The following is a 13,430-nucleotide window of genomic DNA, read 5'->3' on the forward strand; positions in this document are numbered from 1 at the left end:
TCTGTTTATAGTTATTGTTTTTATTGTTGTTGTCATAATAAGGTAACGAACATCTTTAAACTCTGTCTCCATTCAGGAGACTAATTCAAGGCAATTTAGACCTCAACCTTGATTCAGGGCTAGTTTTAGGAAAAGGACAGTGAGAGTGGGCTCCTGATAAGGTCTAGCCGTTAAAATCAAAAGCCCCAGACTGGTGGGGGTGGATAAACCAAGTATGTTGAAGCAGCAGATTCTGTTTGAAACATGTCCCCCACCCACCATGTATGGCCCTGAATGTCAGAGCCCTGTCCCTTGGAATTCCCAGTTGAGACATGGCTTCTTAACCAACTGACAGTGCTTAGCTTTCGCTTTTTATCAGAAGCTCCAGTGCCAGATACACTCTAGAACCCCTGGTCTACACCTTAGTGTCCTTCAGAGGGCCCAGGGCTTAGTGCTCCCTGGAATAGACTTTTCCAGAGTTTGAAAAAGTTAAAAGTGTACTCCTGACCCAAAACCATTTCTTGATTCAGAAAAGAAATTGTTCCTGGAAGTGCTTCAGGGGAAAGATTTGGAGGAGCAGCTTTCCATTATGACTTGAATTGCAAACTCACATTAAAAAACATTAAGGATAATAAACTGGAAATTCAATTACCAGGCTCGAAGCCAGAACACCGCACACTCGGTTTGGATTTGCATCTTAACTTATAGCTTGTTCTTGCCAACGTTACTTACAATTCAGACCTTTGCTCATGGTATGAAAAGCACTTAGTGCACAGATGACTTCTCACCAAGTGCTTTTTGATGGGCCTGCCCAAATGTCGGTTTGGATATGAGTTTAAATTGGGAGGAAATTTAAAATAGTTCTTTCTTTTACTTCTATATTTTTATTATTGCACTTTGGGAATCCACAGAATTACATGACAAGGGTTTGAAATTTCCAAACGATGTTGAATGTCTCTTCCTGGATACCCATCGAGTTTCTGTTGGGTTTACAAGCCTGATTTGTTCCTAAACACTCATGTTGAGATGTTAGACACCTGCCCTTATAAAGGTGACTCCTAATATGGGGGTTGGGGAGACAATGAGAGGATATGTTATAGCCTTGCCAACGAAAGCAACTATAAGAGTATAAATTTTTGGCTTGCCTTGATGTTTTTGATAGTTCAGATATCCAGATGAGGGCTTATCCAGGAATCTGGGTAAATCACCCTCAAGATGGTCCTTCCACTCCTGTTCTCAGGAGTACCATGACAACCGTGGAGGGTCTGCGAAGCACTAATTACGTTATTCACGCTCCTTGGGTGTAAATCTATGCTTGGTTACTTAAACCTGAAGGTTTAAATCACGTTCTAAATGATTTTTACATGTCAAAGAGTGTCCTGTTTATGAGGCTAACTCCCAGGTGGCCCTGTGAACTACTATGTTGACTTCATAGTATTGCTGCTATTTATACATATGCGTGTACACATTTGTACAAAAATAAATACACATTGTACAAATGGGCATCTGTGCTGAAGTGTGCAGCCAAGTGTCAGTGCATTATCAGATTTAAATTAGCTGCCTGACTCTATTAATAGTCCTGGTTTTCCAGTTTTTAAAATAAAAGATTCCAGAACAGCTGGACTGAAATCTAAAACAGAATGGAAGACTACAGCCCTGTAAGTAGTAGTAGTCTGTCTATAAGCGCTAAATAAAGTTTGTACTTTTATAGATTTGTGGAGATGCCTATATAAAAAAAAATCTTAAAATGCTAAGTGCTTTTTAAAAAACAGCTTAATCTCCAAACAGTGAAAGGTATTGATTATACCTTATCAATCATGGGAGTTTGAAAACCTCTTTGACATTTCATTAAAATTTGAAAGCTGAGTTGAATCCAGGAGTAGACAGGGCCCATGCTGGCTACATGGTTTAGGGAAAGGACAGCCGGAAGGCCTCCACCCACCCACCAAGATTTCTTGCCCACCGGTTTATCATTTCTGGAATCCCACCATTAAATGTTTGGACTTTTAAAATTCATTGCCTTGTACAGTCCAGTCCAATACCCCTTCCAGACTTGGTTCATCTGTCCCCTCCATTCCTGCCCACACCGTTGAGTACAGTGTGTCCCCCTCACTGCTCCCTGAACGTGCCACACACTGTGCCCCACTCTGCTGCTCCTGTCATGCTCTTTGCTCACCCACCTGTCCTTCCCTCCTCTGCTCACTCTTTAAAGCTCACCTTCAATAACCCCTCCCCATGACCTTTGCAAGACACTCTTCCCCCTTCTCCCTGCCAGGGCAGAATAAATCGTGTCCTTCCTGCTGTCCCCATAGCACTTTGTTCTTGATCTATGGCGAAGAGCATCACATCCTTTCATGGTGGCTGCCCCTTGCTTCAGTGAGCTCCTACCCTCTCGTGGCCTTAAGTGTCATCCTGGACCAGCAACATTGGTTTCACCTGGGAGCTTGTTAGAAAATCAGAATATCTGACTCTGCCCCAAATATCCTGTATAGAAACTCCTTTAACACTGTCCCCCAGGTGGCTTGCTATGAGCAACGTCTGAGAAGGTTGTGTTCCAGGACAGAGAACATGGCTCAGTGAGCCTGTGTTCCTTCCCAGCACCTAGCAGTTTATGGATCCACTCAACAAATACCACAAATCACATGCCAGATGCTGCATTTAGAGCCAGAGATGTAAAGATACTAGAGTAGCTGCATGTGGCTGGGGTTCAGCATCCCAGAGATGAGGCAGGAAAAGGCCAAGTCCACTGAAAGCCTTGAAAAGGTCTGCGTTCAAATCCATCTGAGAAACAGAAGACTGGAAGTTATTCCGTGGATTCCTTTACTGGGAGACTTTCCAGAGCACTTACATGAACTGTCTCGTGGATTTACAGGAGGTGGTGTGCGGCATGCCCCAAACTTACTTGGTCATAGAAACTATTTATTTAATCATGTAGGGCCCATTTTGTCAGATTAGTTTTTCGAGACATACATTGGGAATCATTGGTCTACTCTCATAAGTTTGGAATTCATTTTTGTTTGGCCTGGGGACAGTTTGCATCATCTTATTTAACTATTGGGCAGCTCCCTAACGTTTCTTCTCACCTGGATTGTAAGAGCAGAAGGAAGAATCTTATGCTTATGTTTTTTCTGTTCCCACTTTTACATCAGCGCTCAGTCAGTATTCGGTGATGGTTGCTCTGTGCCTGCCCTGCAGCCAAGTAGAGGCCGATGGCACGCTGAACGCTCAATAAATATTTGATTGACAAGTCCAAAGAGAATTTCACATAGTGGGAAAGACATCTGATGGGGGCTGTAAATCTGGCTTGGCCATCAGCTGTGCTGATTTTGAGTCAGTCACCTTCCCTGTCCAGGTCCCAGTGTCCACTTTACCTGCTAAACTTGGCCACCAGGTGACAGCCTCCTATGAGGGCTGGATCTGCAAGCTTGTGATTCTTCAAGGAGATGTAAGATACTATTAGAGAGACTTGAATTTAATTTTAGGGAAACTTCTGTACTCTGTTTTCCTGGAAATAGTATTTGAAAATGAGAGAGTCCATATTTTAGAAAAATTCAGAGAAGAGTCACCTCCAAGGTCATGATGCAAAGGCTTCCTGAGGGAGATTTTCAGGCCTGAAATCCTGTGATCTGTAAAATAATGGGAACAATATGTTTACCTGTATCATCATTTATTCTGAACTGGAATAAATCTGAGGATATTTAGCCTTGTCAATTTTAAAAGTAGCTACTAGAAATATAATGAGATGATCACCACCACAACAAAAGAACTTAAACATTTGATAAACTCTGGGTTAAAAACCAGTTTCTTATCTTATAGAGCATGGTTCTTCCAAGCTACGCAAAGCACATCACACTGATTACCAGTGTTAATATCCTCACTTTATGGATAGGGGAGCAGAAGTCCAGTGTGGAGCTAACTGACCCAGATCTCACTAACATCCTAGCTAGAGCTGGACATTGTCCCCAGACCTCACGTTCCCTGGTGTGGCCTTTTCCCCACCAACAGATATACAGTGTTCATTTTTAATCTCCAGTCTGGTTGATAAAAGCTGGTTTCCCCCTGAAATGTGTGTATATTTACTGGATGCTGTGCGTTTATGTGTCCCATTCAGACACCTGATTTCCTGAAACCTGCAGATAAACAATGATAGTTGGAAATAGTGTGCTTTGGCAGGTTTGAAATACTGTAATACTTAATATAAGTCCAAGTGCTTCTTGTGATAAGCAGCCTTCACTTACCCAAAATCAGGGCCCATGATTAATTGGCAGTTGACCGGTATTAATTATGAGGCACATCTTATAAATCTCTCCGCTGATGGGGCCGTGGGCAGGTCTGAGGAGAGCCTAGGCCTGCGGTGTGGTTGAGAACAGACGAGAGCCCGGTGCTCTTCCCCAGCCTACATCTGCTTCCCAGTCCCTGGCAGCCCCACTTGCATGTATTTCAAACTCTATTTCCATCTCAATGAGGTTCTGTCCAACGCGACTGCACCTTCCCTGGCAGGGCCCATCCACCAACCTTGCTGTTTATCTCCCCCTTGGCCTCTACCATCGGAGGCCTTGTAGCTCCTTATGATCTGCTGAACATTAATATTCACTAACTTGCTCCAGGGAGCTATGCTTCACTGAGCGCATTTTCACCTGAAAGGAGTTGTTTAATATAAACATTTGGTTAATATTCTGTACATTTGAAAGTATTTTATCAGCATCGGTGTAGGACCAAAAGTCATTTAAATTCAATGGGAACTGATTATGTGCCAAGAATCGGTCCTTTCCAAAAGAGTGTGTTTTCCCCGCAGTATAATGTATACATTATAAAACTCACTTACACGGTTGATGGGAACACTTTGTGGACAGACCAGCAGCCCTGCATTTCATCTGACTGAGAATTCATCCGCCCTGATGCCGCTGTTAGACAGGGGAAATGCTGCACACTGTGGCTCTAAAAACTGTCTAGATACAATTATCAGCATCTTTGGAGTGATACTAATGGTGAAAACAAGAGCTCGTCAGAGGAAACGCAGTTTAATGAGGGCCCTCTACTCCCGAGTCCTGGGCTCCTTGCAGAATCGGCGTCATTCTCTTTTCTTCTTCTGAAAGGACCCCAACTCTCGGAACTCTTCTTGGGGCCCCTCTACAATTTTCCTTTACATGTGTCTCTGTGACACTCATTATCCCAAAAAGTTGTTGGGTAGACGAGCACCTCCAGGAAAGGCTGGAACAGATGAATGGAAAATGGATTCCTGGGTGGCTGCTGAGGCTTGTTTGAATTACATTCCAGACTTTCCGGCGAAGTAGTCACAAAAACAAACTTGTTACTTCTTACCTGGGGCACCTGTTGGATACTGATTTTACTTTAAAAAATGTTTTTATTGTGAAATACAAGTTACTGGAGAGGGAAATGTGTGTGCGTGTACATGTAACAAGTACAAATCTATAGGGTGGGCAAAAGCCGGTTTACAGCTGCTCATATGAAAAATAATACAATAAGTAATAAGTAATAATAGAGGAATAAACCGTGTTTTACACAACCGTGTTACTACACACAGTAGTAAACCTGCCTCTGCCCCACCCTGTGTGTGGACCCCATCGAGGTCATAACCCGCTCCGGGCCTTCTTGGCAGCCTTCCCTATTCCATGCAGTTACCCATGTCTTCAGGTTTAGCCGGAGTGTGTTCATTTTCAGTGCTGTACGGGATTCTGAAGATAAATAGATTCATTTACCAATTCTAGTTTGCGAGACACTAGGGAAATTCCTATTTGGGGCTCGTCCTAGCGATGTTGCTATGCGCATTCTCGATGGTGTAGATATGCAATTCTATCCCGGGAACACATACTTTAGAGTATGATTTCTGGGTCATGATATTTGTATTTCTTCACTTTTATTGGATAATACCCAGCTGTTTTCCAGATTGGTGTTACCGGTTATGTTTCTACCAGAAGGATCTGAGAGTCCCAGGTGTCTCCCATCTTCATCAGTACTTGATATTGCCAGACTTGCAAATCTGAACCACTCTGATGGATATGTAATGTTATCTTACTATACTTTTTATTTGTATTTTTCTGATGATGAATGAGTTTAAGCACATTTTTGACCTGCTAGCTGGCTTTCCAGAATTCTTTTGTGAAGCATCTGTTTAAGTATTTTGCTCATTTGTTTAGTAGCTTCTCTGCATGTTCCTTATCAGTTTGACGCCCTGGTAAAGAAATGAAAGCCCTATCATGGTGTCAGTTTAGCAAGTACCCGGCACTATGATCTGGAGCTTTGACATAATTTAAACATAATAAAGGCAACAAATTAGTGTAGATGGCCTAGGTTGCACCTACTATTCTCATATTCTGATGGACCTCTAAAGAAAATAGAGGTCATTAAAAAGCCACTGGGCCATATATTGCAGTGTCTTTTCCTCGTAGTGGGGTTTTGGAAGAGCTCTGGCTCCTTCAAGGATCATTTAGATTGCTGCAGCAGGGACTTAATAATGCATACCCTAGAGTTCCAGAAAAAATAAATTCCCCTATCAGTGAAGAGCCAATTTACTCACAGAACTCTGGAAAAACACCAAAAAGTAATCTCTGGGACATTCAAAACATTCATTAGTGTTTGACTGTGGAGATAGTCAAGTCCTAATTTGCAACTAACCACATACATGATTGTTATATTGAGTTACACCATGAAACAGCCAGCCTGGAATTTTTAAAGAGAAATAGTTTGAGTAAGAATGTGCCCAACTCACCCTCTGAGAGACATTTCTTCAAAGGGTCTAGACATCTTCAACCCCTAGGACTTGATAGGATCTATCTCCAGTGATTAAACACTTTTTGAATCTACTTGTGATCCCAGAATTCACACATTCCCCCTGTGCATCTCAGCTTCCAGCTCCCCAGGGGAGGGCATTGGTCGCTCTAGTGGCCCCCTTAAAGACTGTGTCCCTTTCAAGCTATGAAGCTTTTCTTGATCATCCCATAGGCCATTTTTCAACTTACAAATACTTTATTTGGGTTAGGTGCTGATCAGGCTCCTGGAAGTAGTGGCTTAGGGTGTAAGAATCCCTTGCAGCTGGGTTTGCTTAGAGGCCATGGCCATGGCACATACTCTTGTGTCAGGCCCAGGACAGAGTTATGGCAACTCAGTGCTAACTGGAATCTGGGGATAGGTGAGACTCCATGGCCACCCTCTCGGCTCTCTCTCCCTTTTGTGATAGAATCAGTTGACTTGCAGCTGAACATATGGGAACTGCCATCATAAATAGTAGCCATTCCCTCTGCCATGGCAGCCGAGAATCAGTGCACACTTATAGCTTGGACTTATTCAATACATGCATAACATATCCTTCCTTCCTCCCTCCCTCCTCCCTCCCTCCCTCCCTCCCTCCCTCCCTCCCTCCCTCCCTCCCCCCTCTCCCTCCCTCCCCCCTCTCCCTCCCTCCCTCCCTCCCTCCCTCCCCCCTCTCCCTCCCTCCCTCCCTCCCCCCCTCCCTCCCTCCCTCCCTCCCCCCCTCCCTCCCTCCCCCTTCCCCCTCCCTCCCTCCCTCCCTCCCTTCCTTCCTCCCCCCTCTCCCCCCCCCGTCTCCCTCCCTCCCTCCCTCCCTCCCTCCCTTCCTTCCTCCCCCGTCTCCCTCCCTCCCTCCCTCCCTCCCTTCCCCCTCCCTCCCTCCCTCCCCCCCCGTCTCCCTCCCTTCCCCCTCCCTCCCTCCCTCCCTCCCTCCCTCCCTCCCTCCCTCCCTTCCTTCCTCCCCCCTCTCCCCCCCCTGTCTCCCTCCCTTCCCCCTCCTTCCCTCCCTCCCTCCCTCCTTCCCTCCCTCCATCCCCCTCCCTCCCTCCCTCCCCCCCTCTCCCTCCCTCCCTCCCTCTCCCTCCCTCCCCCCCGGAGCATTTGGAATACCAGCAAAGAATGAAGCCCTTTTCCTCACACACAGCGCTCGGCCTTTCTCTTGAGAGCGGCGTTTGGAGTTTCTCCACGTCCGTCCCACTTCACTTCTGCAGCAGCTTCCTAGTGGAGCCACATTTCCTTCCCAGATGTCAGGAGCGTCATGCTGTTCGTCCCTGAGCGCGCTGGACCCAGCTCCGTTCCCTCCCCGGGACCCTCGAGCGGACCCCTCTGTGCGCTGCCCCGAGGTCCCCGCCTAAGGGCGGCCTGTGACTGGAGGCAGCCGGAGGCCGCCCTGGTGTCCCTGGAAGGGTCCTGGACTCGCGCAGGGCTCGTCTGGGCAGCGGGCTCCCTTCCAGCTCGGAAGGGCGTGACACCCCCGTGTGAGAGTGGCACGTCGGGCTCCGAGGGGCGGGGAGAGGGCATTTTCTGTGGGAGCGTCGCCGGGCGGGTTCCTCAGACTCCACGCCACCTCTGTCCCAGGGCCAGGGAGCCGGGGGCGCGGGCGCGGCCGCTGCGGTCCCCTGGCTGTGGCGGGCCCGGGACTGGGGTTCAGGGCCTCTGCTGTGCGGGGCGCGCCCCGGCCGCTCTGTGCTGCTTGCCCTGTCGCCTGGCCCACTGGCGTTTTAATTCCGCTGCATATGGCGCTGTTCCGCAGATGGATGTGCCTTCTTGCTTTTGTTTGTTGTATGAATGACAAACACGAGGGCATTTTCATGAAGTGAAAAAAAATGCCACGAAGTTGTGAAAATGAGGTGACTCGTCCCTGCCAAGCTTCAGGGAACGTTAACGCCGAGACGACGCTGCCAGGCAGCCACACGTGTGCCCAGCGTTAAAACGCTCGGGAGCCTTCACCAGACTGAAGTGAGGCGTGTTGGTGGAGCCTAGAGCCTCGGGCATAGCCTTGCGCGCTGCCTGCTAAGTGGGGTGTGGCTCACGGGACCCTTCTGGATGTCCCCGTGTCCTTTCTTTAACGGGGACGCCTCCTGCTTTATGTGGCTCAGTCACATACGGCTTTGGGAACATAGGGGTGAGCTGGTAGGTGGATCGTTCACTCTTATAAAACGATTTTCAGACCTTGAAGGGCTTCTGTTTTGTGAAGCCATCACTCCTTGGGGTCTACAGATTCTGAAAGTCAACCCTTCCTCCGTGGAGGTTGCCTCTTTTGGGTATGGGGACACAGGAAACTGTCACGTAAGGGCCACCTCTTCCCTGTGCACTGGATGTCCCTGAGCACGCTCCCTTTTGTTCGGTACTTGCTGAGACTTCTTAGGGTGAGGAGTACGGTTTAAGGCGGGGATGGCCGTACCTGTTCAGCATCTAATCACCAATCCTGAGTTCATGACAGATACCAGTAGTCAGGCTTAGAGTTCTTTCCGCTGAACCAAGAAATTCAGTTTCAGAATTAGCACAGCGCCGCACGCAGACTGCTGGGTGACCGGAGCTGGGGCGCAGAGCCCACTCTGGGCTCAGCCGGGCTGTGATTCCCTTGTTCAGGGTGATAGGGTGAGTGGCCAGGTAGAGCAGACAACCCTTGTCTGGAAACTATGAACCTTTAGCTCTTCCCACAGCCCCCCGCCCGCCTCTAGGGAAGCACTGCAAGCGCAGGAGGGGCTGTCTTGGCCGCGATCACGGCTCCTCCTTTGTCCCGTCCCAGCCACCTCCTCCGCCTGTCTGTGCGCTCACCAGGGCTTTGGCAGGCTCCCTCCTGGTGAGTCCTCTAATCTCTGACCCAGTCCTGGCTCCACAGGTGTGATGGAAGGAGTTCTGAGATAGGCCCCAAGATCCCTGCTTCCTAGGGTACACACACTTTACTCTCTTAATTTGGTCACAGGATGGGACAAAGATGGAGATTCTGAGGATATAATCAGGTTCTTGGATCAGTTGATTTTGATTTAATCCAAAGGGACATTATTATGGGTGGGTCTGATCTAATCAGATAGAATTCTTAAAAAGCTGGGCCCTGTGCAAATAAAGACACAGAAATTCCCCTCCTGGTGCTGAAGAATTAAAGTCAGAATTAAACTGTGGAGAGGGCTGTGTGCCGGGCCCCTGAGAGCAGCCTCCAGCTGCTGAGAGCAGTCCTTGGCCAGCAAGAAAACGGGACCTCAGTCCCACAGCATCAAGAAGACGCATTCTCCCAACAGCCTGAAGAGGCCCAGAGGTGGACATTTCTCTAGTTGAACCTCTAGGTGACAACATCGATGGCCAATGTCTTGTTCTCTGCCTCGTGGGGACCCAGCTGAAACATGTTGGATTCCTGACCTTGGAACCTGTAAGATAATAAATTAAATTTAAGTGTGTTAAGTCACTGAATCTGTGGTTATTTGTTGCATGGTGATAGAAAACTAACCCACCAGGCCAGATGTAGTACATGGTACAGAATTGTCCACTTGGTCCTCTGCTGCCTTCCAAAATCAACAAGGAAATCATTTTGTTTTGAGAGTCTCGTTGGTTTTTCCTGTGGGAAAGTGAATGTAGTATAACAATGGTAACAACAAAACAGGGATAATATTGGAGGAATTAAAGAAATTCCAAAACCTCCTTTGCCACAGGACTTATTTCTAGTCCATATGAAAAGATAAAGAGACGGAATGAGCCCTCCTCACTCCCACACTCCCAGGGGCAGACCCTGCGTCTTGTGCAACGAAATGGGAGCGGCCCCCAGCCTAGCAAGCACCCAGGGAGGAGGCCCTTCAGACCCAGTGCAGCAGGAATCTTAGCTCTGCCGGTTTCTCCTTAAAGAATTATTTGCAAGTATGAAAATTAGTCACCCTTCCTCTCACTTTCCTCCCTGTTACTTTTTTTGTGTGGATGCCTCAGCCCTCCCGTGAAGGTATTTCAATATAATTGGTAGAAAACAAATATTATTAATCATTTACATTTGGAAAAACTCCAGCCAAGAGTCTGTTCTCAATGTGCCACTGCTCATGGCAGACAAGTTTGCCACAAATAACTATTTACCATAACATTTCTTTGCAATGAATAAAATAGATCCCCTCTCTCCTTTGAAAGGTCTTTTTTACTCATATTTATTTTGGGAATTTTCATTTATTCTGAAAATGTGTAATAATAAGAATTTTACCTATTTCATGAAGTTTTGTGAGGATTAAATAAGGTACTACATGAGAAGTTCTCAGTGCCCTAAGGCACTTAATAGATATTAGCCACTATTATTATAATTACTATTAAAAATCTTATCGTATGCCGGCAATTTGTTGGACCTTAAGTGGTAAAGCAGGAATCCTTGTGTGCCACCTGCCTGTGTCACAACAGAGATTCTCAAATTAAACACCACAGTGGCTCCCAGTCACTCAGGACTGGGTAGAGCTTGGGAGCCAGAGTATAAATTGAGGGACCTGCGCCTGCTAAAACCCGACAACCAGGATCCATCAATCAAGTGGAGCTGAGTCCAGAAAGGCAGAGTACAGGGCTGTGATCCTGGGGGTGGGCAGGGGGAGTGGAAAGATGTCTCTGTTTAGGGCTTTTTCTGGACTAACGGTGCTAGAAGGGAAGAGAATTGAGTGGGTGGTTATAAAGTTTCAGAATCCAGAAAGTGAGTTTCTAATCTGGGAGTCACAGCTGATTATGAAGATAATGAGGTGTGGGTATTGAGTACCTAAAAGTATGCCAAGTCAGAGAGATTAGGGTTCCCGTCAGCATCTCCTCTCTTTCTGGGCACTTGGGAGAAATTAATTTAAGTAATTAAGCGGCCAGCTTTTAATATATACATGGGCATGCTTGTGTGCATAATATACAATAAAAAGAGGCAGCTTAGCTGATCATAGGACTTTAGTTTATGTTTGTATACTTACTGTCTGCTCAAATTATAGGTAAGATCAACACAGCTTTCTTTATCAGCCGAGGGAGTTTCAGTTTTTCTGCTGCTTGGCCTGTATAATCTTTGTGTTTTACACTTTTAGCCCTTTCCAAAATGTCATTCTCTTCCCAGGGTTCTTCTGACATTGGGTCAGAAGCATTGGGGTTCTTGTCATCAGTGTGCTTTGGCCACGCTAGTACTAGAAATATACGAAGATCATAATCCCAGAGTGACATAAAGACCTTTCCAAGGAAGCTGAGATACCCAGAGCTGTAAAGAAAAGGTCTGAAGGATTTGACCACGAAAAAATGAAAAGCTTTGGTTCAGCAAAATACCAGAAACAAATTCAGAAGATGAAATACACACCAGAGAAGCCCATTCTCTCAACACATCTGACAGTTCACAAAGAGCAACTACAGTCCAACTTGAAAAGCAAGCACAGTGGTGGGAAAATGGGCACGAACGCCGGGCCAATTACGTAAGAAGAAATAGCAATGCCCAATGAACCAGCAAAAGTCTGTTCGATCTTAATAAAGACGGAAGATAAAAGCTCAGTAAAGAGTAGAATTTATCGAAGATTAAAATGACACTCCTGCCGTAAATAAAAACACTGTTGGCGAGGGAGTGGGTAATTGGGCATGCTCCTGGGGGCGTGGGGGGCACCCCCGAGGAGTGGGAAACAGCAGCGGTGCCAAGTTCGTGGTCCAGAATCTGAGCAGGGGCCCCGCAGCTGGAAGCTCCCCTTGTGTCATGGGCCCACCTCTAAAGCAAGTCCAAGCAAAGAATGACTCACTTTGGTGACTCACCTCAAATATGGGGACTTTTGAAACAGTTTTCTAGTGATTATTTGGTTAAGTCTGTGGCTAAAATTTTCTTTGTACCTTTTCCTGCCTAGATGTTCTTTTTTTTTATCCTTGAAGTTTATTGCCAGAACAACTTGGTGTTTTCCCAAGGATACAGACAATCCTTTCTAGCCTCAATCGGGTTCTTCTTTCTTTTAATTCATCAACGTTTTCTCTTATTATGTCTAATTTCTCTTTTTCTGTCCTTTCTTCCCACTCCACAGACTGCCATTGGTCTCCGTATTATTGTGCCACGGATCTCATTTTTATTATGACATGTCTACAGTCACTTTTTATTTTGTGTCAGGGATTTTTGTCTTTGAGGGAATATTTGGCAATGTCACATGCTAGAGACAAGCTACTGACATCTAATGGGTAGAGGCCAGGGATGCTGCTAAACATCCTACAATGCACAGGACAGCCACTGTCACAACAAAGAATTATCTGGTCCCAAATGTGAATAGTGCCAAGGTGGAGAAACCCCACCTGGGGCCAAGGCTGGGTTCTGATAGGTCTGTAACTTCAAGTAATTTCAAATGATTGTGGAAGCAGCACAGAGCTTCTGTTGCAGCAGAATGTAGATAATACTTCCCCCTGCAGATACTATTTTTTGACACTGATGCTAATGCTGATAGCATTTGGGAGCATGTATATGAGTATTTGGAGCTCAAAACCAGAAATATCCTTACATATCTAGCTTACGATTTCAAGTGACAGATACTATAATGAGCCCTGATTAAAACTTGATTACCTAATGTGCTAAGGGTTTATGCTATTGTGTGGCTTACATTTTCCAGTTAGTGGAAACTTAACCTTAAGATATTTTTGTTTTTTCAGAAAAGATGGCATTTTTCTGGCCGAGATTCTTGCAGTGTCTCTGGATTATCAAGCAAGTTGAAAACCCTGAAATCCTATATAAATATAGG

Source organism: Miniopterus schreibersii (genome assembly GCF_964146895.1).
Source record: "Miniopterus schreibersii genome assembly, chromosome: 18".
Classification (NCBI taxonomy): Eukaryota; Metazoa; Chordata; class Mammalia; order Chiroptera; family Miniopteridae; genus Miniopterus; species Miniopterus schreibersii.